Genomic DNA, 27,389 nt, shown 5'->3' on the forward strand with positions numbered 1-27,389 from the left:
AACCATTCCTGTGACTCTTGTTTTAGATTCCGATACTTCACTTCAGGTTTACTGTATCCCTCTGACCTTCTTATTGATGATCAAACGCAGAAAATTGATCGGAATAAAATACAAGAGGCACAATGCGGACTCAAGTACAAGAAGACTCGCTCTTCTTACTGTCTATGTTTTGAACCATTCCTGTGACACTAGTCATAGATTCTGATGCTTCACTTCAGGTTAACTGTATCCAGCTGACCTTCTTATTGACGATGAAACACAGAAATTGCATCGGAATTAAATACAAAAGGCACAATGCCGACTTATGTACAAGAAGACTGGCTCTTCTTACTGTCTATGCTTTGAACCATTCCTGTGACACTAGTTATAGATTCCGATGCGACACTTCAGGTTTACTGTATCTCTCTGACCTTCTTATTGACGATCAAACACAGAAAATTAATCGGAATTAAATACAAAAGGCACAATGCCGACTCAAGTACAAGAAGACTGGCTCTTCTTACTGTCTATGCTTTGAACCATTCCTGTGACACTAGTTATAGATTCCGATGCTTCACTTCAGGTTTACTGTATCCCTCTGACAGTCTTATTGACGATGAAACACAGAAATTGCATTGGAATTAAATACAAAAGGCACAATGAAGAGTGAAGTACAAGCAGTCTTGCTCTTCTTACTGTCTATATTTTGAACCTTTCCTGTGATACCGGTTCTATATTCCGATGCTTCACTTCAGGTTTACTGTATCCCTTGGACCTTCTTAATGACAACGAAACACAGAAATTGCATCGGAATAAAAAAAGAAAACGCACAATGATGACTTAAGTGCAAGAGAACTGAATCTTCTTCCTGTCCATGTTTTGAACCACTACTGTGACACTAGTTATAGATTCCGATGCATCACTTCAGGGTAACTGTATCCCTCTGACGTTCTTATTGACGATGAAACACAGAAATTGCCTCGGAATTAAATACAAAGGCCCAATGTCGACTTAAGTACAAGAAAACTGATTCTTCTTACTGTCTATGTTTTAAACCATTATTGTGACACTAGTTATAGATTCCGATGCTTCACTTCAGGTTTACTGTATCCCCCGGACCTTCATATTGACGATGAAACACAGAAATTGCATCGGAATTAAATACAAAAGGCACAATGAAGAGTGAAGTACAAGCTGTCTTGCTCTTCTTACTGTCTATATTTTGAACCTTTCCTGTGATACCGGTTCTATATTCCGATGCTTCACTTCAGGTTTACTGTATCCCTTGGACCTTCTTAATGACGACGAAACACAGAAATTGCATCGGAATTAAATAGAAAAGGCACAATGCCGACTTAAGTGCAAGAGGACTGAATCTTCTTCCTGTCTATGTTTTGAACCACTACTGTGACACTAGTTATAGGTTCCGATGCATCACTTCAGGTTTACTGTATCCCGCTGACCATCTTATTGACGATGAAACACAGAAATTGTATCGGAATTAATTACAAAAGGCACAATGCCGATTTAAGTACAAGAAAACTGACTATTCTAGCTGTCTATATTTTGAACCATTCCTGTGACACTAGTTATACATTTCGATGCTTCACTTCAGGTTTACTGTATCCCTCAGACCTTCTTATTGACGATGAAACACAGAAATTGCATCGGAATTAAATACAAAAGGCACAATGCCGACTTTAGTACAAGAAGACTGGCTCTTCTTACTGTCTATGTTTTGAACCATTCCTGTGACACTAGTCAAATATTCTGATGCTTCACTTCAGGTTTACTCTATCCAGCTGACCTTTTTACTGACGATGAAACACAGCAATTGCATCGGAATTAAATACAAAAGGCACAATGCCGACTTATGTACAAGAAGACTGACTCTTCTTACTGTCTATGCTTTGAACCATTCCTGTGACACTAGTTATAGATTCCGATGCGACGCTTCAGGTTTACTGTATCCCTCTGACCTTCATATTGACGATCAAATACAGAAAATGGATCGGAATTAAATACAAAAGGCACTATGCCGACTCAAGTACAAGAAGACTGGCTCTTCTTACTGTCTATACTTTGAACCATTCCTGTGACACTAGTTATAGATTCCGATGCTTCACTTCAGGTTTACTGTATCCCTCTGACAGTCTTATTGACGATGAAACACAGAAATTGCATCGGAATTAAATACAAAAGGCACAATGAAGAGTGAAGAACAAGCAGTCTTCCTCTTCTTACTGTCTATATTTTGAACCTTTCCTGTGATACCGGTTCTATATTCCGATGCTTCACTTCAGGTTTACTGTATCCCTTGGACCTTCTTAATGACAACGAAACACAGAAATTGCATCGGAATTAAATAGAAAAGGCACAATGCCGACTTAAGTGCAAGAGAACTGAATCTTCTTCCTGTCTATGTTTTAAACCACTACTGTGACACAAGTTATAGATTCCGATGTATCACTTCAGGTTCACTGTATCCCTCTGACCTTCTTATTGACGATGAAACACAGAAATTGCATCGGAATTAAGTACAAAATGCCCAATGTCGACTTAAGTACAAGAAAACTGATTCTTCTTACTGTCTATGTTTTAAACCATTCCTGTGACACTAGTTATAGATTCCGATGCTTCACTTCAGGTTTACTGTATCCCTCTGACCTTCATAATGACGATGAAACACAGAAATTGCATCGGAATTAAATACAAAAGGCACAATGAAGAGTGAAGTACAAGCAGTCTTGCTCTTCTTACTGTCTATATTTTGAACCTTTCCTGTGATACCGGTCCTATATTCCGATGCTTCACCTCAGGTTTACTGTATCCCTTGGACCTTCTTAATGACGACGATACACAGAAATTGCATCGGAATTAAATAGAAAAGGCACAATGCCGACTTAAGTGCAAGAGAACTGAATCTTCTTCCTGTCTATGTTTTGAACCAATACTATGACACTAGTTATAGGTTCCGATGCATCACTTCAGGTTTACTGTATCCCGCTGACCTTCTTATTGACGATGAACCACAGAAATTCCATCGCAAATAATTACAAAAGGCACAATGCCGACTTAAGTACATGAAAACTGACTCTTCTTACTGTCTATATTTTGAACCATTCCTGTGACACTAGTTATAGATTCCGATGCTTCACTTCAGGTTTACTGTATCCCTCTGACCTTCTTATTGACGATGAAACACAGAAATTGCATCGGAATTAAATACAAAAGGCACAATGCCGACTTAAGTACAAGAAGACTGGCTCCTCTTACTGTCTATGTTTTGAACCACTCCTGTGACACTAGTTATAGATTCCGATGCTTCACTTCAGGTTTACTGTATCCCTCTGATCTTTTTATTGACGATGAAACACAGATATTGCATCGGAATTAAATACAAAAGTCATAATGCCGATTTAAGTACAAGATGACTGACTCTTCTTACTGTCTATGATTTGAACCACTCCTGTGACAGTAGTTATAGATTCCGATGTTTCACTTCAGGTTTACTGTCTCCCTCTAACATTCTTATTGACGACAAAACACAGAAATTGCATCGAAATTAAATACAAATGGCACAATGCCGACTTAAGTACGAAAAGACTGACTCTTATTACTCTCTATATTTTGAACTATTCCTGTGACACTAGTTATAGATTCCGATACTTCACTTCAGGTTTACTGTATCCCTCTGACCTTCTTATTGAGGATGAAACACAGAAATTGCATCGTAATTATATACAAAAGGCACAATGCCGACTTAAGTACAGGAAGACTGACTCTTCTTACTGTCTATGTTTTGAATCATTACTGTGGCACTAGTTATAGATTCCGATGCTAAACTTCAGGTTTACTGTATCCCTCTTACGTTCTTATTGACAATCAAACACAGAAAATTGATCGGAATTAAATACGAAAGACACAATGCCGACTCTAGTACAAGAAGACTGGCTCTTCTTACTGTCTATGTTTTGAACCATTCCTGTGACACTAGTTATAGATTCCGATGCTTCACTTCAGTTTTACTGTATCCCTCTGACCTTCTTATCGACGATGAAACACAGAAATTGCATCGGAATTAAATACAAATGGCACAATGCCGACGTAAGTACAAGAAGACTGACTCTTCTTACTGTCTATGCTTTGAACCATTCCTGTGACACTAGTTATAGATTCCGAAGCTTCACTTCAGTTTTACTGTATCCCTCTGACCTTCGTATTGACGATGAAACACAGATATTGCATCGGAATTATATACAAAAGGCACAAAGCCAAATCAAGTACTAGAAGACTGACTCTTCTTACTGTCTATGTTTTGAACCATTCCTGTGAGAGCGGTTCTAGATTCTGATGCTGCATTTCAGGTTTACTGTATCCCTTGGACCTTCTTATTGACGACGAAAAATACAGAAATTGCATCGGAATTAAATAGAAAAGGCACAATGCCGACTTAAGTACAAGAAAACTAACTCTTCTAACTGTCTATGTTTTGAACTATTCCTGTGACACTAGTTATAGATTCCGATGCTTCACTTCAGGTTTACTGTATCCCTTGGACCTTCTTATTGACGATAAAACACAGAAATCGCATCGGAATTAAATACAAAAGGCACAATGCCGACTTAAGTACAAGAAGACTGACTCTTCTTACTGACTATGCTTTGAAGCATTCCTGTGACACTAGTTATAGATTCCGATGCTTCACTTCAGGTTTACTGTATCCCTCCTACCTTCTTATTGACGATGAAATACAGAAATTGCATCGGAATTAAATACAAAATGCACAATGCCGACTTAAGTACAAGAAATCTGATTCTTCTTACTGTCTATGTTTTGAACCTTTCCTGTGAGACCAGTCTTTGATTTTGATGCTTGACTTCAGGTTTACAGTATCCCTTGGACCTTCTTATTGACGACGAAACATAGAAATTGCATCGGAATTAAATTGAAAAGGCACAATGCCGACTTTAAGACAAGAAAACAGAGTCTTCTTACTGTCTATGTTTGAACCATTCCCGTGACACTAGTTATAGATTCCGATGTTTCACTTCAGGTTTACTGTATCCAGCTGACCTTCTTATTGACGATGAAACGCAGAAATTGCATCGGAATTAAATACAAAAGGTACAACGCCCTACTTAAGTACAAGAAGACTGACTCATCTTACTGTCTATGTTTTGAATCACTCTTGTGACACAAGTTATAGATTCCGATGCTTCACTTCAGTTTTACTGTATCCCTCTGACCTTCTTATGGACGATGAAACACAGAAATTGCATCGGAATTAAATACAAAACGCAGAATGCCGTCATAAGTACAAGAAGACTGACTCTTCCTACTGCCTATGTTTTGAACCATTCCTGTGACACTAGTTTTAGATTCGGATGCTTCATTTCAGGTTTACTGTATCCCCCTGACCTTCATATTGACGATGAAACACAGAAATTGCATCGTAACTAAATACAAAAGGCACAATGCGGACTCAAGTACTAGAGGACTGACTTTTCTTACTGCCTATGTTTTGAACCATTCCTGTGACACTAGTTATAGACTCCGATGCTTCACATCAGGTTTACTGTATCCCTCAGACCGTTGTATTGACGATGAAACACAGAAATTGCATCTGAATTAAATACAAAAGGCACAATGCCGACTCAAGTACTAGAAGACAGGCTTTTCTTACTGTCTATGTTTTGAACCTTTCCTGTAAGACCAGTTTTAGATTCCGAAGCTTGTTTCAGGTTTACTGTATCCATTGGACCATCTTATTGACGACGAAACATAGTATATGCATTGGAATTAAATAGAAAAGCCACAATACCGACTTGATTCCGATGCTTCACTTCAGGTTTACTGTATCCCTTGGACCCTCTTATTGAAGACGAAAAACACAGAAATTGCATCGGAATTAAATAGAAAAGGCACAATGCCGACTTAAGTACAGGAAGACTGACTCTTCTTACTGTCTATGCTTTGAACCATTCCTGTGACACTAGTTGTAGATTCCGATGCATCACTTCAGGTTTACTGTATCCCTCCGACCTTCTTATTGACGATGAAACACAGAAATTGCATCGGAATTAAATACAAAAGGCACAATGCCGACTCAAGTACTAGAAGACAGGCTCTTCTTACTGTCTATGTTTTGAACCATTCCTGTGACACTAGTTATAGATTCCGATGCTTCACTTCAGGTTTACTGTATTCAGCTGACCTTCTTATTGACGATGAAACGCAGAAATTGCACCGGAATTAAATACAATAGGTACAATGCCCTACTTAAGTACAAGAAGACTGACTCATCTTACTGTCTATGTTTTGAATCACTCCTGTGACACAAGTTACGGATTCTGATGCTTCACTTCAGTTTTACTGTATCCCTCTGACCTTCTTATTGACGATGAAACACAGAAATTGCATCGTAATTAAATACAAAAGGCACATTGCCGACTCAAGTACAACAAGACTGGTTCTTTTTACTGTCTATGTTTTGAACCTTTCCTGTAAGACCAGTGTTAGATTCCGAAGCTTGTTTCAGGTTTACTGTATCCATTGGACCATCTTATTGACGACGAAACATAGTATATGCATTGGAATTAAATAGAAAAGCCACAATACCGACTTGATTCCGATGCTTCACTTCAGGTTTACTGTATCCCTTGGACCCTCTTATTGAAGACGAAAAACACAGAAATTGCATCGGAATTAAATAGAAAAGGCACAATGCCGACTTAAGAACAAGAAAACAGACTCCTCTTAATATCTATGTTTTGAACCATTCCTGTGAGACTAGATATAGATTCCGATGCATCGCTTCAGGTTTACTGTATCCCTTTTACCTTCTTATTGACGATGAAACACAGAAAATGCTTCGGAATTAAATACAAAACGCACAATTCCGACTTAAGTATAAGAATACTGACTCTTCTTACTGTCTATGATTTGAACCATTCCTGTGACACTAGGTATAGGTTCCGATGCATCACTTCAGGTTTACTGTATCCCTCTGCCCTCTTATTGACGATGAAACACAGAGTTTGCATCGGAATTAAATACAAAAGGCACAATGCCGACTTATGTATAAGAAAACCGACTCTTCTTACTGTCTATGCTTTGAACCATGCCTGTGACACTAGTTATAGATTCCGATGCTTCACTTCCGGTTTACAGTATCCCTCTGACCTTCTTAATGACGATGAAACACAGAAATTGCACCGGAATTATATACAAAGGGCACAATGCCGACTCAAGCACAAGAAGACTAGCTCTCCGTACTGTCTATATTTTGAACCTTTCCTGTGATACCGGTTTTAGATGCCGATGCTTCACTTCAGGTTTACTGTATCCCTTGGACCTTCTTATTGACGACGAAACACAGAAACTGCATCGGAATTAAATAGAAAAGGCACAATGTCGACTTAAGTACAAGTAAACTGACTCTTCTTACTGTCTATGGTTTGAACCATTCCTGTGACACTAGTTATAGGTACTGATGCATCACTTCAGGTTTACTGTATCCCTCTGACCTTCCTATTGACGATGAAACACAGAAATTGCATCGGAATTAAATACAAAAAGCACAAAGCCGACTCAAGTACAAGAACACTGGCTCTTCTTACTGTCAATGTTTTGAACCTTTCCTGTGATACCGGTTTTAGTTGCGGATGATTCACTTCAGGTTTACTGTATCCTTTGGACCTTCTTTTGACGACGAAACACAGAAACTGCATCGGAATTAAATAGAAAAGGCACAATGCCTACTTAAGTACAAGAAAACTGACTCTTTTTACTGTCTATGTTATGAACCATTCCTGTGACACTAGTTATAGATCCCGATGCTTCACTTCAGGTTTTATGTATCCCTCTGACCTTCTAATTGACGATGAAACACAGAAATTGCATCGGAATTAAATAGAAAATGCACAATGCCGACTTAAGTACAAGAAAAATGACTGTTCTTACTGTCTATTTTTTGAACCATTATTGTGACACTAGTTATAGATTCTGATGCTTCACTTCAGGTTTACTATATCCCTCTGACCGTCTTATTGACGATGAAACACAGACATTGTATCGGAATTAAATACAAAAGGCACAATGCCGACTCAAGTACTAGATGACAGGCTCTTCTTACTGCCTATGTTTTGAACCTTTCCTGGGTTACCGGTTTTAGATTCCGACCTTTCACTTCAGGTTTACTGTATCCCTTGGAACTTCTTATTGACGACGAAACACAGAAACTGCATCGGAAGTAAATAGAAAAGGTACAATGTCCACTTACGTACAAGAAAACTGACTCTTCTTACTGTCTATGATTTGAACAATTCCTGTGACACTAGTTTAAGATTCCGATGCTTCACTTCAGGTTAACTGTATCCCTTGGACCTTCTTATTGACGGCGAAACACAGAAATTGCATCGGAATTAAATTCAAAAGGCACAATGCCGACTTAAGTACAAGAAACTGACTCTTCTTACTGTCTATGTTATGATCCATTCCTGTGACACTAGTTATAGATTCCAATGCTTCACTTCAGGTTTACTGTATCCCTCTGACCTTCTTATTGACGAATAAACACAGAAATTGCATCGGAATTAAATACAAAAGGCACAATGCCGACTTAAGTACAAGAAGACTGACTCTTCTTACTGTCTATGCTTTGAACCATTCCTGTGACACTAGTTGTAGATTCCGATGCATCACTTCAGGTTTACTGTATCCCTCCGACCTTCTTATTGACGATGAAACACAGAAATTGCATCGGAATCAAATACAAAAGGCACAATGCCGACTCAAGTACTAGAAGACAGGCTCTTCTTACTTTCTATGTTTGGAACCTTTCCTGGGTTACCGGTTTTAGATTCCGACCCTTCACTTCAGGTTTTCTGCATACCTTGGACCTTCTTATTGACGACGAAACACAGAAACTACATCGGAAGTAAATAGAAAAGGCACAATGTCGACTTAAGTACAAGAAAACTGACTCTTCTTACTGTCTATGATTTGAACCATTCCTGTGACACTAGGTATAGGTTCCGATGCATCACTTCAGGTTTACTGTATCCCTCTGCCCTCTTATTGACGATGAAACACAGAATTTGCATCGGAATTAAATACAAAAGGCACAATGCCAACTTAAGTATAAGAAAACCGACTCTTCTTACTGTCTATGCTTTGAACCATTCCTGTGAGACTAGTTATAGATTCCGATGCTTCACTTCAGGTTTAGTGCATCCCTCTGACCTTCTTATTGACGATGAAACACAGAAATTGCATCGGAATTAAATACAAAAGGCACATTGCCGACTCAAGTACAACAAGACTGGTTCTTTTTACTGTCTATGTTTTGAACCTTTCCTGTAAGACCAGTGTTAGATTCCGAAGCTTGTTTCAGGTTTACTGTATCCATTGGACCATCTTATTGACGACGAAACATAGTATATGCATTGGAATTAAATAGAAAAGCCACAATACCGACTTGATTCCGATGCTTCACTTCAGGTTTACTGTATCCCTTGGACCCTCTTATTGAAGACGAAAAACACAGAAATTGCATCGGAATTAAATAGAAAAGGCACAATGCCGACTTAAGAACAAGAAAACAGACTCCTCTTAATATCTACGTTTTGAACCAATCCTGTGAGACTAGATATAGATTCCGATGCATCGCTTCAGGTTTACTGTATCCCTTTTACCTTCTTATTGACGATGAAACACAGAAAATGCTTCGGAATTAAATACAAAACGCACAATTCCGACTTAAGTATAAGAATACTGACTCTTCTTACTGTCTATGATTTGAACCATTCCTGTGACACTAGGTATAGGTTCCGATGCATCACTTCAGGTTTACTGTATCCCTCTGCCCTCTTATTGACGATAAAACACAGAGTTTGCATCGGAATTAAATACAAAAGGCACAATGCCGACTTAAGTATAAGAAAACCGACTCTTCTTACTGTCTATGCTTTGAACCATGCCTGTGACACTAGTTATAGATTCCGATGCTTCACTTCCGGTTTACAGTATCCCTCTGACCTTCTTAATGACGATGAAACACAGAAATTGCACCGGAATTATATACAAAGGGCACAATGCCGACTCAAGCACAAGAAGACTAGCTCTCCGTATTGTCTATATTTTGAACCTTTCCTGTGATACCGGTTTTAGATGCCGATGCTTCACTTCAGGTTTACTGTATCCCTTGGACCTTCCTATTGACGATGAAACACAGAAATTGCATCGGAATTAAATACAAAAAGCACAAAGCCGACTCAAGTACAAGAAGACTGGCTCTTCTTACTGTCAATGTTTTGAACCTTTCCTGTGATACCGGTTTTAGTTACGGATGATTCACTTCAGGTTTACTGTATCCTTTGGACCTTCTTTTGACGACGAAACACAGAAACTGCATCGGAATTAAATAGAAAAGGCACAATGCCTACTTAAGTACAAGAAAACTGACTCTTCTTACTGTCTATGTTATGAACCATTCCTGTGACACTAGTTATAGATCCCGATGCTTCACTTCAGGTTTACTGTATCCCTCTGACCTCCTAATTGACGATGAAACACAGAAATTGCATCGGAATTAAATAGAAAATGCACAATGCCGACTTAAGTACAAGAAAAATGACTCTTCTTACTGTCTATGTTTTGAACCATTATTGTGACACTAGTTATAGATTCTGATGCTTCACTTCAGGTTTACTGTATCCCTCTGACCGTCTAATTGACGATGAAACACAGACATTGTATCGGAATTAAATACAAAAGGCACAATGCCGACTCAAGTACTAGATGACAGGCTCTTCTTACTGTCTATGTTTTGAACCTTTCCTGGGTTACCGGTTTCAGATTCCGACCCTTCACTTCAGGTTTACTGTATCCCTTGGAACTTCTTATTGACGACGAAACACAGAAACTGCATCGGAAGTAAATAGAAAAGGTACATTGTCCACTTACGTACAAGAAAACTGACTCTTCTTACTGTCTATGATTTGAACAATTCCTGTGACACTAGTTTAAGATTCCGATGCTTCACTTCAGGTTAACTGTATCCCTTGGACCTTCTTATTGACGACGAAACACAGAAATTGCATCGGAATTAAATACAAAAGGCACAATGCCGACTTAAGTACAAGAAACTGACTCTTCTTACTGTCTATGTTATGATCCATTCCTGTGACACTAGTTATAGATTCCGATGCTTCACTTCAGGTTTACTGTATCCCTCTGACCTTCTTATTGACGAATAAACACAGAAATTGCATCGGAATTAAATACAAAAGGCACAATGCCGACTTAAGTACAAGAAAACTGATTCTTGTTACTGTCTATGATTTTAACCATTCCTGTGACACTAGTTATAGATTCCGATGCTTCACTTCAGGTTTACTGTATCCCTCTGACCGTCTTATTGACGATGAAACGCAGAAATTGCATCGGAATTAAATACAAAAGGCACAATGCCGACTTTAGTACAAGAAAACTGACTCTTCTTACTGTCTATGTTTTTAACCATTCCTGTGACACTAGTTATAGATTCCGATGTTTCACTTCAGGTTTACTGTATCCTTCTGACCTTCTTATTGACGATGAAACACAGAAATTGCATCGGAATTAAGTACAAAAGTAACAATGCCGACTCAACCACAAGAAGATTGGCTCTTCTTACTGTCTATGTGTTGAACCATTCCTGTGACACTAGTTATAGATTCCGATGCCTCACTTCAGGTTTACAGTATCCCTCTGACCTTCTTATTGACGATGAAACACAGAAATTGCATCGGAATTATATACAAAAGGCACAATGCCGACTTAAGTACAAGAAGACTGACTCTTCTTACTGTCTATTCTTTGAATCATTCCTTTGGCACTAGTTATAGAATCCGATTCTTCACTTCAGGTTTACTGTATACCTCTCTCCTTCTTATTGACGATGAAACACAGGAAATTGATCGGAATTAAATGCGAAATTCACAATGCCGCCCAAGTACAAGATGACTGGCTCTTCTTACTGTCTATGTTTTTAACCATTCCTGTGACACTAGTTATAGATTCCGATGCTTCACTTCAGGTTTACTGTATCCAGCTGACCTTCTTATTGACGACGAAACGCAGAAATTGCATCGGAATTAAATACAAAAGGTACAGTGCCCTACTTAAGTACAAGAAGACTGACTCATCTTACTGTCTATGTTTTGAATCACTCCTGTGACACAAGTTATAGATTCCAATGCTTCTCTTCAGTTTTACTCTATCCCTCTGACCTTCTTATTGACGATGAAACACAGAAATTGCATCGGAATTAATTACAAAAAGCTGAATGCCGTCTTAAGTACAAGAAGACTGACTCTTCCTACTGCCTATGTTTTGAACCATTCCTGTGACACTAGTCTTAGATTCGGATGCTTCACTTTAGGTTTAATGTATCCCCCTGACCTTCATATTGACGATGAAACACAGAAATTGCATCGGAATTAAATACAAAAGGCACAATGCCGACTCAAGTACTAGAAGACTGACTTTTCTTACTGCCTATGTTTTGAACCATTCCTGTGACACGAGTTATAGACTCCGATGCATCACATCAGGTTTACTGTATCCCTCAGACCGTCGTATTGACGATGAAACACAGAAATTGCATCGGAATTAAATACAAAAGGCACAATGCCGACTCGAGTACAAGAAGACTGGCTCTTCTTCCTGTCTATGTTTTGAACCATTCCTGTGACACTAGTTATAAATTCCGATGCTTCACTTCAGGTCTACTGTATCCAGCTGACCTTCTTATTGACGATGAAACACAGAAATTGCATCGGAATTAAATAGAAAAGGCACAATGTCGACTTAAGTACAAGAAAACTGACTCTTCTTACTGTCTATGATTTGAACAATTCCTGTGACAATAGTTATAGGTTCCGATTCATCACTTCAGGTTTACTGTATCCCTCTGCCCTTCGTATTGACGATGAAACACAGAAATTGCATCGGAATTAATTACAAAAGGCACAATGCCGACTTAAGTATAAGAAAACCGACTCTTCTTACTGTCTATGCTTTGAACAATTCCTGTGACACTAGTTATAGATTCCGATGCTTCACTTCAGGTTTACTGTATCCCTCTGACCTTCTTATTGACGATGAAACACAGAAATTGCATCGGAAATAAATACAAAAGGAACAATGCCGACTCAAGTACAAGAAGACTGGTTCTTCTTACTGTCTATGTTTTGAACCTTTCCTGTGAGACCAGTTTCAAATTCCGATGCTTCACTTCAGGTTTACTGTATCCCTTGCACCTTCTTATTGACGGCAAAACACAGACATTGCATCGGAATTAAATAGAAAAGGCACAATGCCGACTTAAGTACAAGAAAACTGACTCTTCTTCCTGACTATGTTCTGAACCATTCTTGTGACACTAGTTATAGATTCCGATGCATCGCTTCAGGTTTACTGTATCCCTTTTCCCTTCTTATTGACGATGAAACACAGAAAATGCTTCGGAATTAAATACAAAACGCACAATGCCGACTTAAGTATAAGAATACTGACTCTTCTTACTGTCTATGCTTTGAACCATCCCTGTGACACTAGTTATAGATTCCGATGCTGCACTTCCGGTTTACTGTATCCCTCTGACCTTCTTATTGACGATAAGACACAGAAATTGCATCGTAATTAAATACAAAGGGCACAATTCCGACTTAAGTACAAGAAAACTGATTCTTCGTACTAACTATGATTTGAACCTTACCTGTGAGACTGGTTTTAGATTCCGATGCTTCACTTAAGGTTTACTGTATCCCTTGGACCTTCTTATTGACGACGAAACACAGAAATTGCATCGGAATTAAACACAAAAGGCACAATGCCGACTTAAATACAAGAAAACTGACTCATCTTACTGTCTATGTTTTGAACCATTCCTGTGGCACTAGTTATAGATTCCGATGCTTCACTTCCGGTTTACTGTATCCCTCTGACCTTCTTATTGACGATGAAACACAGAAATTGCATCTGAATTAAATACAAAATGCACAATGCCGACTCAAGTACAAGAAGACTGGCTCTTCTTACTGTCTATGTTTTGAACCTTTCCTGTGAGACCGGTTTTAGATTCTGATGCTTCACTTCAGGTTTCCTGTATCCCTTGGACCTTCTTATTGACGATCAAACACAGAAATTGCATCGGAATTAAATACAAAAGGCACAATGCCGACTTAAGTACAAGAAGACTGACTCCTCTTACTGTCTGTGCTTTGAACCATTCCTGTGACACTAGTTGTAGATTCCGATGCTTCCCTTCAGGTTTACTGTATCCCTCTGACCTTCTTATTGACGATGAAATACAGAAATTGCATCGGAATTAAATACAAGAGGCACAATGCCGACTTAAGTACAAGAAAACTGATTCTTCTTACTGTCTATGTTTTGAACCTTTCCTGTGAGACCAGTCTTTGATTTTGATGCTTGACTTCAGGTTTACAGTATCCCTTGGACCTTCTTATTAACGACGAAACACGGAAATTGCATCGGAATTGAATATAAAAGGCACAATGCCGACTTTAGAACAAGAACACAGAGTCATCTTACTGTCTATTTTTGAACCATTCCTGTGACACTAGTTATAGATTCCGATGCTTCACTTCAGGTTTTCTGTATCCCTCTGACCTTCTTATTGACGATGAAACACATAAATTGCATCAGAATTAAATACAAAAGGCACAATGCCGACTCAAGTACAAGAAGACTGGCTCTACTTACTTTCTATGTATTGAACCTTTCCTGTGAGACCGGTTTTAGATTCCGATGCTTCACTTCAGGTTTACTGTATCCCTTGGACCTTCTTATTGACGACGAAACACAGAAACTGCATCGGAAATAAATAGAAAAGGCACAATGTCGACTTAAGTACAAGAAAACTGGCTCTTCTTACTGTCTATGATTTGAACAATTCCTGTGACACTAGTTATAGGTTCCGATTCATCACTTCACGTTTACTGTATCCCTCTGCCCTTCTTATTGACGATGAAACACAGAAATTGCATCGGAATTAAATACAAAAGGCACAATGCCGACTTAAGTATAAGAAAACCGACTCTTCTTACTGTCTATGCTTTGAACCATCCCTGTGACACTAGTTATAGATTCCGATGCTTCACTTCAGGTTTACTGTATCCCTCTGACCTTCTTATTGACGATGAAACACAGAAATTGCATCGGAATTAAATACAAAAGGCACAATGCCGACTCAAGTACAAGAAGACTGGTTCTTCTTACTGTCTATGTTTTGAACCTTTCCTGTGAGACCAGTTTCAGATTCCGATGCTTCACTTCAGGTTTACTGTATCCCTTGCACCTTCTTATTGACGGCAAAACACAGACATTGCATCGGAATTAAATAGAAAAGGCACAATGCCGACTTAAGTACAAGAAAACTGACTCTTCTTCCTGACTGTGTTTTGAACCATTCTTGTGACACTAGTTATAGATTCCGATGCTTCACTTCAGGTTTACTGTATCCCTCTGACTTTCGTATTGACGATGAAACACAGAAATTGCATCGGAATTAAATACAAAGGGCACAATGCCGACTCCAGTACTAGAAGACAGGCTCTTCTTACAATCAACGTTTTGAACCTTTCCTGGGTTACCGGTTTTAGATTCCGACCCTTCACTTCAGGTTTTCTGTATCCCTTGGACCTTCTTATTGACGGCAAAACACAGACATTGCATCGGAATTAAATAGAAAAGGCACAATGCCGACTTAAGTACAAGAAAACTGACTCTTCTTACTGTCTATGATTTGAGCCATTCCTGTGACACTAGGTATAGGTTCCAACGCATCACTTCAGGTTTACTGTATCCCTCTGCCCTTCGTATTGACGATGAAACACAGAATTTGCATCGGAATTAATTACAAAAGGCACAATTAAGACTTAAGTATAAGAAAATCGACTCTTCTTACTGTCTATGCTTTGAACCATTCCTGTGACACTAGTTATAGATTCCGATGCTTCACATCAGGTTTACTGTATCCCTCTGACTTTCTTGTTGACGATGAAACACAGAAATTGCATCGGAATGAAATACAAAAGGCACAATGCAGACTTCAGTACAAGAAAACTGACTCTTCTTACTGTCTATGTTTTGAACCATTCCTGTGACACTAGTTATAGATTCAGATGCTTCACTTCACGTTTGCTGTACCCCTCCGACCTTCTTATTGATGATGAAACACAGAATTTGCATCGGAATTGATCAGAAAAGGCACAATGCTGACTTAAATACAAGGAAACTGACTCTCCTTACTGTCTATGGTTTTAACTATTCCTGTGACACTAGTTATATATTCCGTTACTTCACTTCAGGTTTACTGTATCCCTCTGACCCTCTTATTGACGATGAAACACAGAAATTGCATCGGAATTAATTAAAAAAGGCACAATGGCGACTTAAGTACAGAAAACTGACTCTTCCTATTGTCTATGTTTTGAACCATTCCTGTGTCATTAGCTATAGATTCCGATGCTTCACTTCAGGTTTACTGTATCCCTTGAACCTTCTTATTGACGACGAAACGCAGAAATTGCATCGGAATTAAATATAGAAGCTCAATGCTGACTTAAGTACAAGGAAACTGATTCTTCTTAGTATCTATGTTTTTAACCATTCCTGTGACACTAGTTATAGATTCTGATTCTTCACTTCAGGTTTACTGTACCCCTTGGACTTTCTTATTGACGACGAAACACAGAAATTGCATCGGAATTAAATAGAAAAGCACAATGCCGACTTAAGTACAAGAAAACTGACTCTTCTTACTGTCTATATTTTGAACCACTCCTGTGACGCTTATTATAGATTCCGATGCTTCACTTCAGGTTTACTGTATCCCTCTGACCTTCTTATTGTCGATGAAACACAGAAATTGCATCGGAATACAAACAAAAGGCACAATGCCGACTTAAGGACAAGTAGACTGACTCTTCTTACTGTCTGTGTTATGAACCATTCCTGGGACACGAGTTATTGATTCCGATGGTTCACTTCAGGTTTACTGTATCCCTCTGACCTTCTTATTGACGATGAAACACAGAAATTGCATCGGAATTAAATACAAAAGGCACAATGCCAACTCATGTACAAGAAGACTGACTCTTCTTACTGTCTATGTTTTGAACCATTCCTGTGACACTAGTTATAGATTCCGATGCTTAACTTCAGGTTTACTGTATCCCTCTGACAGTCTTACTGACGATGAATCACAGAAATTGCATCGCAATTAAATACAAAAGGCAGAATGAAGGGTCAAGTACAAGACGTCTGGCTTTTCTTACTGTCTATGTTTTGAACCTTTCCTGTGATACCGGTTTTAGATTCCGATGCTTCACTTCAGGTTTACTGTATCCCTTGGACCTTCTTATTGACGGCGAAACACAGAAATTGCATCGGAATTGAACAGAAAATACACAATGCTGACTTAAATACAAGAAAACTGACTCTTCTTACTGTCTATGGTTTTAACTATTCCTGAGACACTAGTTATAGATTCCGATGGTTCACTTCAGGTTTACAGTATCCCTCTGACCTTCTTATTGACGATGAGACACAGAAATTGCATAGGAATTAAGTACAAAAGGCACAATGCCGACTCTAGTACAAGAAGACTGGCTCTTCTTACTATCTATGTTTTGAACCATTCCTGTGAGACCGGTTTCAGATTCCGATGCTTCACTACAGGTTTACTGTATCCCTTGGACATTCTTATTGTCGACGAAACACTGAAATTGCATCGGAATTAAATAGAAAAGGCACAATGTCGACTTAAGTTCAAGAAAACTGACTCTTCTTACTGTCTATGGTTCGAACCATTCCTGTGACACTAGTTATAGATTCCGATGCTTCACTTCAGGTTTACTGTATCCCTCTGACCCTCTTATTGACGATGAAACACAGAAATTGCATCGGAATTAAATACAAAAGGCACAATGCCAACTCATGTACAAGAAGACTGACTCTTCTTACTGTCTATGTTTTGAACCATTCCTGTGACACTAGTTATAGATTCCGATGTTTCACTTCACGTTTACTGTATCCCTCTGACCTTATTATTGACGTGAAACACAGAAATTGCATCGGAATTAAATACAAAAGGCACAATAAAGACTAAAGTACAAGAAGACTGGCTCATCTTACTGTCTATGCTTTGAACCTCTCCTGTGAGACCGATTTTAGATTCCGATGCTTGACTTCAGGTTTAATGTATCCCTTGCACCTTCGTACTGACGATGAAACACAGAAATTGCATCGGAATAAAATACATAAGGCACAATGCCGACTTAAGTACAAGAAAACTGACTCTTCTTACTGTCTATGTTTTGAATCTTTCCTGTGACACTAGTTATAGATTCCGATGCTTCACTTCAGGTTTACCGTACCCCTCCAACCTTCTTATTGATGATGTAACACAGAAATTGCATCGGAATTAAACAGAAAAGGCACAATGCCGACTTAAGTACAAGAAAACTGACTCTTCTTACTGTCTATGGTTTTAATTATTCCTGTTACACTAGTTATAGATTCCGATGCTTCACTTCAGGTATACTAAATCCCTTGGACCTTATTATTGACGATGGAACACAGAAATTGCATCGGAAATAAATACAAAAGGCACAATGCAGACTTAAGTACAAGAAAACTGACTCTTCTTACTGTCTATGTTTTGAACCATTCCTGTGACACTAGTTATAGATTCCGATGCTTCACTTCAGGTTTACTGTATCCCTCTGACCCTCTTATTGACGATGAAACACAGAAATTGCATCGGAATTAATTAAAAAAGGCACAATGGCGACTTAAGTACAGAAAACTGACTCTTCTCACTGTCTATGTTTTGAACCATTCCTGTGTCATTATTTATAGATTCCGATGCTTCACTTCAGGTTTACTGTATCCCTTGGACCTTCTTATTGACGACGAAACACAAAAATTGCATCGGAATTAAATAGAAAAGCTCAATGCCGACTTAAGTACAAGAAAACTGACTCATCTTACTGTCTATGTTTTAACCATTCCTGTGACACTAGTTATAGATTCCGATGCTTCACTTTAGGTTTACTGTACCCCTTGGACCTTCTTATTGACGACGAAACACAAAAATTGCATCGGAATTAAATAGAAAAGCACAATGCCGACTTAAGTACAAGAAAACTGACTCTTCTTACTGTCTATGTTTTGAACCACTCCTGTGACACTTATAATAGATTCCGATGCTTCACTTCAGGTTTACTGTATCCCTCTGACCGTCGTATTGCTCATGAAACACAGAAATTGCATCGGAATTAAATAGAAAAGCACAATGCCGACGTAAGTACAAGAAAACTGACTCTTCTTACTGTCTATGTTTTGAACCACTTCTGTGACACTAGTTATAGATTCCGATGCTTCACATCAATTTTACTCTATCACTCTGACCTTCTTATTGACGATAAAACACAGAAATTGCATCGGAATACAAACAAAAGGCACAATGCCGACTTAAGTACAAGAAGACTGACTCTTCTTACTGTCTATGTTTTGAACCATTCCTGTGACACGAGTTATTGATTCCGATGGTTCACTTCAGGATTACTGTATCCCTGTGACCCTCTTATTGACGATGAAACACAGAAATTAGTTCGAAATTAAATTTAAAAGGCACAATGCCAACTTCAGTACAAGAAAACTGACTCTTCTTACTGTCTATGTCTTGAACCATTCCCGTGACACTAGTTATAGATTCCGATGCTTCACTTCAGGTTTACTGTATCCCTCCGACTTTCTTATTGACGACGAAACACAGAAATTGCATCGGAATTAAATAGAAAAGGCACAATGCCGACTTAAGCACACGGAAACTCACTCTTCTTACTGCTATGTTTCGAACCATTCCTGTGACACTAGTTATGGATTCCGATGCTTCACTTCAGGTCTACTGTATCCCTCTGACCGTCTTATTGACGATGAAACACAGAAATTGCACCGGAATTAAATACAAAAGGAACAATGCCGACTCAAGTACAATAAGACTGGCTCTTCTTACTGTCTATGATTTGAACCTTTCCTGTGGGACCGGTTGTAGATTCCGATGCTTCACTTCAGGTTTACTATATCCCTCTGACCTTCTTATTGACGATGAAACACACAAATTGCATCGGAATTAAATACAAAAGGCACAGTCACGACTCAAGTACAGGAAGACTGGCATTTCTTACTGTCTATGTTTGAACCCCTTCTGTGAGACCAGTTTTAGATTCCGATGCTTGACTTCAGGTTTAATGTATCCGTTGGACCTTCTTATTGACGATGGATCACAGAAATTGCATCGGAATTTAATACAAAAGGCACATTGCCGACATAAGTACAAGAAAACTGACTCTTCTTACTGTCTATGTTTTGAACCATTCCTGTGACACTAGTTATAGATTCCGAAGCTTCACTTCAGGTTTACTGTATCCCTCCGACCTTCGTATTGATGATGAAACACAGAAATTTCATCGGAATTAAATAGAAAAGGCACAATGCCGACTTATGTACAAGACAACTGACTCTTCTTACTGTCTATGTTTTTAACCATTCCTATGACACTAGTTATAGATTCCGATGCTTCACTTCAGGTTTTACCGTATATCTCTGACCTACTTATTGACGATGAAACACAGAAATTGCATCGGAATTAATTACAAAAGGCACAATGCCGACTTAAGTACAAGAAAACTGACTCTTCTTACTGTCTATGCTTTGAACAGATCCTGTGACGTTAGTTATGGATTCCGATGCTTCACTTCAGGTTTACTAAATCCCTCTGACCTTCTTATTGACGATGAAACACAGAAATTGCATCGGAATTAAATACAAAAGGCACAATCTCGACTCTAGCACAAGAAGACTGGCTCTTCTTACTGTCTATATTCTGTACCTTTCCTGTGAGACCGGTTTTAGATTCTGATACTTCGCTTCAGGTATACTGCATCGCTCTGACTTTCTTAATGACGATGAAACGAGGAGATTGCATCGGAATACAAACAAAAGGCACAATGCCGACTTAAGTACAAGAAGACTGACTCTTCTTACTGTCTATGAGTTGAACCATTCCTGTGACACTAGTTATAGATTCCGATGGTTCACTTCAGGTTTACTGAATCCCTTGGACATTCTGATTGACGATGGACCACAGATATTGCATCGGAATTAAATACAAAAGGCATAATGCTGACTTAAGTACAAGAAAACTGACTCTTCTTACTGTCTATGGTTTTAACCATTCCTGTGACACTAGTTACATATTCCGATGCTTCACTTCAGGTTTACTGTATCCCTCTGACCCTCTTATTAACGATGAAACACAAAAATTGCATCGGAATTAATTAAAAAATGCACAGTCACGACTCAAGTACAGGAAGACTGGCTCTTCTTAATGTCTATGTTTTGAACCATTCCTGTGACACTAGTTATAGATTCCGATGCTTCACTTCAGGTTAACTGTACCCCTCCGACCTTCTTATTGGTGATGAAACACAGAATTTGCATCGGAATTATACAGAAAAGGCACAATGCTGACTTAAGTACAAGAAAACTGACTCTTCTTACTGTCTATGGTTTTAACCATTCCTGTGACACTAGTTATAGATTCCGATGCTTCACTTCAGGTTTACTGTACCCCTCCGACATTCTTATTGATGATGAAACACAGAATTTGCATCGGAATTAAACAGTAAAGGCACAATGCCGACTTAAGTACCAGAAAACTGACTCTTCTTACTGTCTATGGTTTTAACCTGTCCTGTGACACTAGTTATATATTCCGATGCTTCACTTCAGGTTTACTGTATCCCTCTGACCCTCTTATTGGCGACGAAACACAGAAATTGCATCGGAAATAAATAGAAAAGCACAATGCCTACTTAAGTACAAGGAAACTGACTCTTCTTACTGTCTATGTTTTGAACCACTCCTGTGACACTTATTATTGATTCCGATGCCTCACTTCAGGTTTACTGTATCCCTCTCACCGTCTTATTGCCCATGAAACATAGAAATTGCTTCGCAATTAAATGGAAAGGCACAATGCCGACGTAAGTACAAGAAAACAGACTCTTCTTACTGTCTATGTTTTGAACCACACCTGTGACACTAGTTATAGATTCCGATGCTTCACATCAGGTTTACTCTATCACTCTGACCTTCTTATTGACGATAAAATACAGAAATTGCATCGGAATACAAACAAGAGGCACAATGCCGACTTAAGTACAAGAAGACTGACTCTTCTTACTGTCAATGCTTTGAACCATTCCTGTGACACGAGTTATTGATTCCGATGGTTCACTTCAGGTTTACTGTATCCCTCTGACCCTCTTATTGACGATGAAACACAGAAATTGCATCGGAATACAAACAAAAGGCACAATGCCGACTTAAGGACAAGAAGACTGACCCTTCTTACTGTCTGTGTTTTGAACCATTCCTGGGACACGAGTTATTGATTCCGATGGTTCACTTCAGGTTTACTGTATCCCTCTGACCTTCTTATTGACGATGAAACACAGAAATTGCATCGGAATTAAATACAAAAGGCACAATGCCAACTCATGTACAAGAAGACTGACTCTTCCTACTGTCTATGTTTTGAACCATTCCTGTGACACTAGTTATAGATTCCGATGTTTCACTTCGCGTTTACTGTATCCCTCTGACCTTCTTATTGACGTGAAACACAGAAATTGCATCGGAATTAAATACAAAAGGCACAATAAAGACTAAAGTACAAGAAGACTGGCTCATCTTACTGTCTATGCTTTGAACCTCTCCTGTGAGACCGGTTTTAGATTCCGATGCTTGACTTCAGGTTTAATGTATCCCTTGCACCTTCGTATTGTCGATGAAACACAGAAATTGCATCGGAATTAAATACATAAGGCACAATGCCGACTTATGTACAAGAAAACTGACTCTTCTTACTGTCTATGTTTTGAACCTTTCCTGTGACACTAGTTATAGATTCCGATTCTTCACTTCAGGTTTACCGTACCCCTCCGACCTTCTTATTGATGATGTAACACAGAAATTGCATCGGAATTAAACAGAAAAGGCACAATGTCGCCTTAAGTACAAGTGAACTGACACTTCTTACTGTCTATGGTTTGAACCATTCCTGTGACACTAGTTATAGGTTCTGATTCATCACTTCAGATTTACTGTATCCCTCTGACCTTCCTATTGACGATGAAACACAGAAATTGCATCGGAATTGAATACAAAAGGCACAATGCCGACTTAAGTATAAGAAAATTGACTCTTCTTACTGTCTATGCTTTGAACCATTCCTGTGACACTAGTTATAGATTCCGATGCTTCACTTCAGGTTTACTGTATCCCTCTGACAGTCTTACTGACGATGAATCACAGAAATTGCATCGCAATTAAATACAAAAGGCAGAATGAAGGGTCAAGTACAAGACGTCTGGCTTTTCTTACTGTCTATGTTTTGAACCTTTCCTGTGATAACGGTTTTAGATTCCGATGCTTCACTTCAGGTTTACTGCATCCCTTGGACCTTATTATTTACGGCGAAACACAAAATTGCATCGGAATTGAACAGAAAATACACAATGCTGACTTAAATACAAGAAAACTGACTCTTCTTACTGTCTATGGTTTTGACTATTCCTGAGACACTAGTTATAGATTCCGATGGTTCACTTCAGGTTTACTGTATCCCTCTGACCTTCTTATTGACGGTGAGACACAGAAATTGCATAGGAATTAATTACAAAAGGCACAATGCCGACTCTAGTACAAGAAGACTGGCTCTTCTTACGATCTATGTTTTGAACCTTTCCTGTGAGACCGGTTTTAGATTCCGATGCTTCACTACAGGTTTACTGTATCCCTTGGACATTCTTATTCTCGACGAAACACTGAAATTGCATCGGAATTAAATAGAAAAGGCACAATGTCGACTTAAGTTCAAGAAAACTGACTCTTCTTACTGTCTATGGTTCGAACCATTCCTGTGACACTAGTTATAGATTCCGATGCTTCACTTCAGGTTTACTGTATCCCTCTGACCTTCTTATTGACGATGAAACACAGAAATTGCATCGGAATTAAATACAAAAGGCACAATGCCAACTCATGTACAAGAAGACTGACTCTTCTTACTGTCTATGTTTTGAACCATTCCTGTGACACTAGTTATAGATTCCGATGTTTCACTTCACGTTTACTGTATCCCTCTGACCTTCTTATTGACGTGAACCACAGAAATTGCATCGGAATTAAATACAAAAGGCACAATAAAGACTAAAGTACAAGAAGACTGGCTCATCTTACTGTCTATGCTTTGAACCTCTCCTGTGAGACCGGTTTTAGATTCCGATGCTTGAATTCAGGTTTAATGTATCCCTTGCACCTTCGTATTGACGATGAAACACAGAAAATGCATCGGAATAAAATACATAAGGCACAATGCCGACTTAAGTACAAGAAAACTGACTCTTCTTACTGTCTATGTTTTGAACCTTTCCTGTGACACTAGTTATAGATTCCGATGCTACACTTCAGGTTTACCGTACCCCTCCAACCTTCTTATTGATGATGTAACACAGAAATTGCATCGGAATTAAACAGAAAAGGCAAAATGCCGACTTAAGTACAAGAAAACTGACTCCTCTTACTGTCTATGGTTTTAACCATTCCTGTTACACTAGTTATAGATTCCGATGCTTCACTTCAGGTTTACTGTATCCCTCTGACTTTCTTATTGACGATGAAACACAGAAATTGCATCGGAATTAATTAAAAAACGCACAATGCCGACTTAAGTACAAGAAAACTGACTCTTCTAACTGTCTATGCTTTGAACCATTCCTGTGTCATTAGTTATAGACTCCGATGCTTCACTTCAGGTTTACTGTATCTTTCTGATCTTCTTATTGACGATGAAACACAGAAATTGCATCGGAATTAAATACAAAAGGCACAATGCTGACTTAAGTACAAGAAAAATGATTCTTCTTACTGTCTATGCTTTGAACCATTCCTGTGACGCTAGTTATAGATTCCGATGCTTCACTTCAGGTAAACTAAATCCCTTGGACCTTATTATTGACGATGGAACACAGAAATTGCATCGGAAATAAATACAAAAGGCACAATGCCGACTTAAGTACAAGAAAACTGACTCATCTTACTGTCTATGTTTTAACCATTCCTGTGACACTAGTTATAGATTCCGATGCTTCACTTTAGGTTTACTGTACCCCTTGGACCTTCTTGTTGGCGACGAAACACAGAAATTGCATCGGAAATAAATAGAAAAGCACAATGCCGACTTAAGTACAAGAAAACTGACTCTTCTTACTGTCTATGTTTTGAACCACTCCTGTGACACTTATAATAGATTCCGATGCTTCACTTCAGGTTTACTGTATCCCTCTGACCGTCGTATTGCCCATGAAACACAGAAATTGCATCGGAATTAAATAGAAAAGCACAATGCCGACGTAAGTACAAGAAAACTGACTCTTCTTACTGTCTATGTTTTGAACCACTTCTGTGACATTAGTTATAGATTCCGATGCTTCACATCAATTTTACTCTATCACTCTGACCTTCTTATTGACGATAAAACACAGAAATTGCATCGGAATACAAACAAAAGGCACAATGCCGACTTAAGTATAAGAAGACTGACTCTTCTTACTGTCTATGTTTTGAACCATTCCTGTGACACGAGTTATTGATTCCGATGGTTCATTTCAGGATTACTGTATCCCTGTGACCCTCTTATTGACGACGAAACACAGAAATTAGTTCGGAATTAAATACAAAATGCACAAAGCCAACTCAAGTACAAGAAGACTGACTCTTCTTACTGTCTATGTTTTGAACCATTCCTGTGACACTAGTTATGGATTCCGATGTTTCACTTCAGGTTTACTGTATCCCTATGACCTTCTTATTGACGATGAAATACAGAAATTGCATCGGAATTAAATACAAAAGGCACAATGCCAACTTCAGTACAAGAAAACTGACTCTTCTTACTGTCTATGTCTTGAACCATTCCCGTGACACTAGTTATAGATTCCGATGCTTCACTTCAGGTTTACTGTATCCCTCCGACCTTCTTATTGACGACGAAACACAGAAATTGCATCGGAATTAAATAGAAAAGGCACAATGCCGACTTAAGCACACGGAAACTCACTCTTCTTACTGCTATGTTTCGAACCATTCCTGTGACACTAGTTATGGATTCCGATGCTTCACTTCAGGTTTACTGTATCCCTCTGACCGTCTTATTGACGATGAAACACAGAAATTGCACCGGAATTAAATACAAAAGGAACAATGCCGACTCAAGTACAATAAGACTGGCTCTCCTTACTGTCTATGATTTGAACCTTTCCTGTGAGACCGGTTTTAGATTCCGATGCTTCACTTCAGGTTTACTATATCCCTCTGACCTTCTTATTGACGATGAAACACACAAATTGCATCGGAATTAAATACAAAAGGCACAGTCACGACTCAAGTACAGGAAGACTGGCATTTCTTACTGTCTATGTTTGAACCCCTTCTGTGAGACCAGTTTTAGATTCCGATGCTTGACTTCAGGTTTAATGTATCCGTTGGACCTTCTTATTGACGATGGAACACAGAAATTGCATCGGAATTTAATACAAAAGGCACAATGCCGACATAAGTACAAGAAAACTGACTCTTCTTACTGTCTATGTTTTGAACCATTCCTGTGACACTAGTTATAGATTCCGATGCTTCACTTCAGGTTTACTGTATCCCTCCGACCTTCGTATTGATGATGAAACACAGAAATTTCATCGGAATTAAATAGAAAAGACACAATGCCGACTTATGTACAAGACAACTGACTCTTCTTACTGTCTATGTTTTTAACCATTCCTGTGACACTAGTTATAGATTCCGATGCTTCACTTCAGGTTTTACCGTATATCTCTGACCTACTTATTGACGATGAAACACAGAAATTGCATCGGAATTAATTACAAAAGGCACAATGCCGACTTAAGTACAAGAAAACTGACTCTTCTTACTGTCTATGCTTTGAACAGCTCCTGTGACATTAGTTATGGATTCCGATGCTTCACTTCAGGTTTACTAAATCCCTCTGACCTTCTTATTGACGATGAAACACAGAAATAGCATCGGAATTAAATACAAAAGGCACAATCTCGACTCTAGCACAAGAAGACTGGCTCTTCTTACTGTCTATTTTCTGTACCTTTCCTGTGAGACCGGTTTTAGATTCTGATACTTCGCTTCAGGTATACTGCATCGCTCTGACTTTCTTAATGACGATGAAACGAGGA

Source organism: Schistocerca serialis, chromosome 5 (genome assembly GCF_023864345.2).
Source record: "Schistocerca serialis cubense isolate TAMUIC-IGC-003099 chromosome 5, iqSchSeri2.2, whole genome shotgun sequence".
Lineage (NCBI taxonomy): Eukaryota > Metazoa > Arthropoda > Insecta > Orthoptera > Acrididae > Schistocerca > Schistocerca serialis.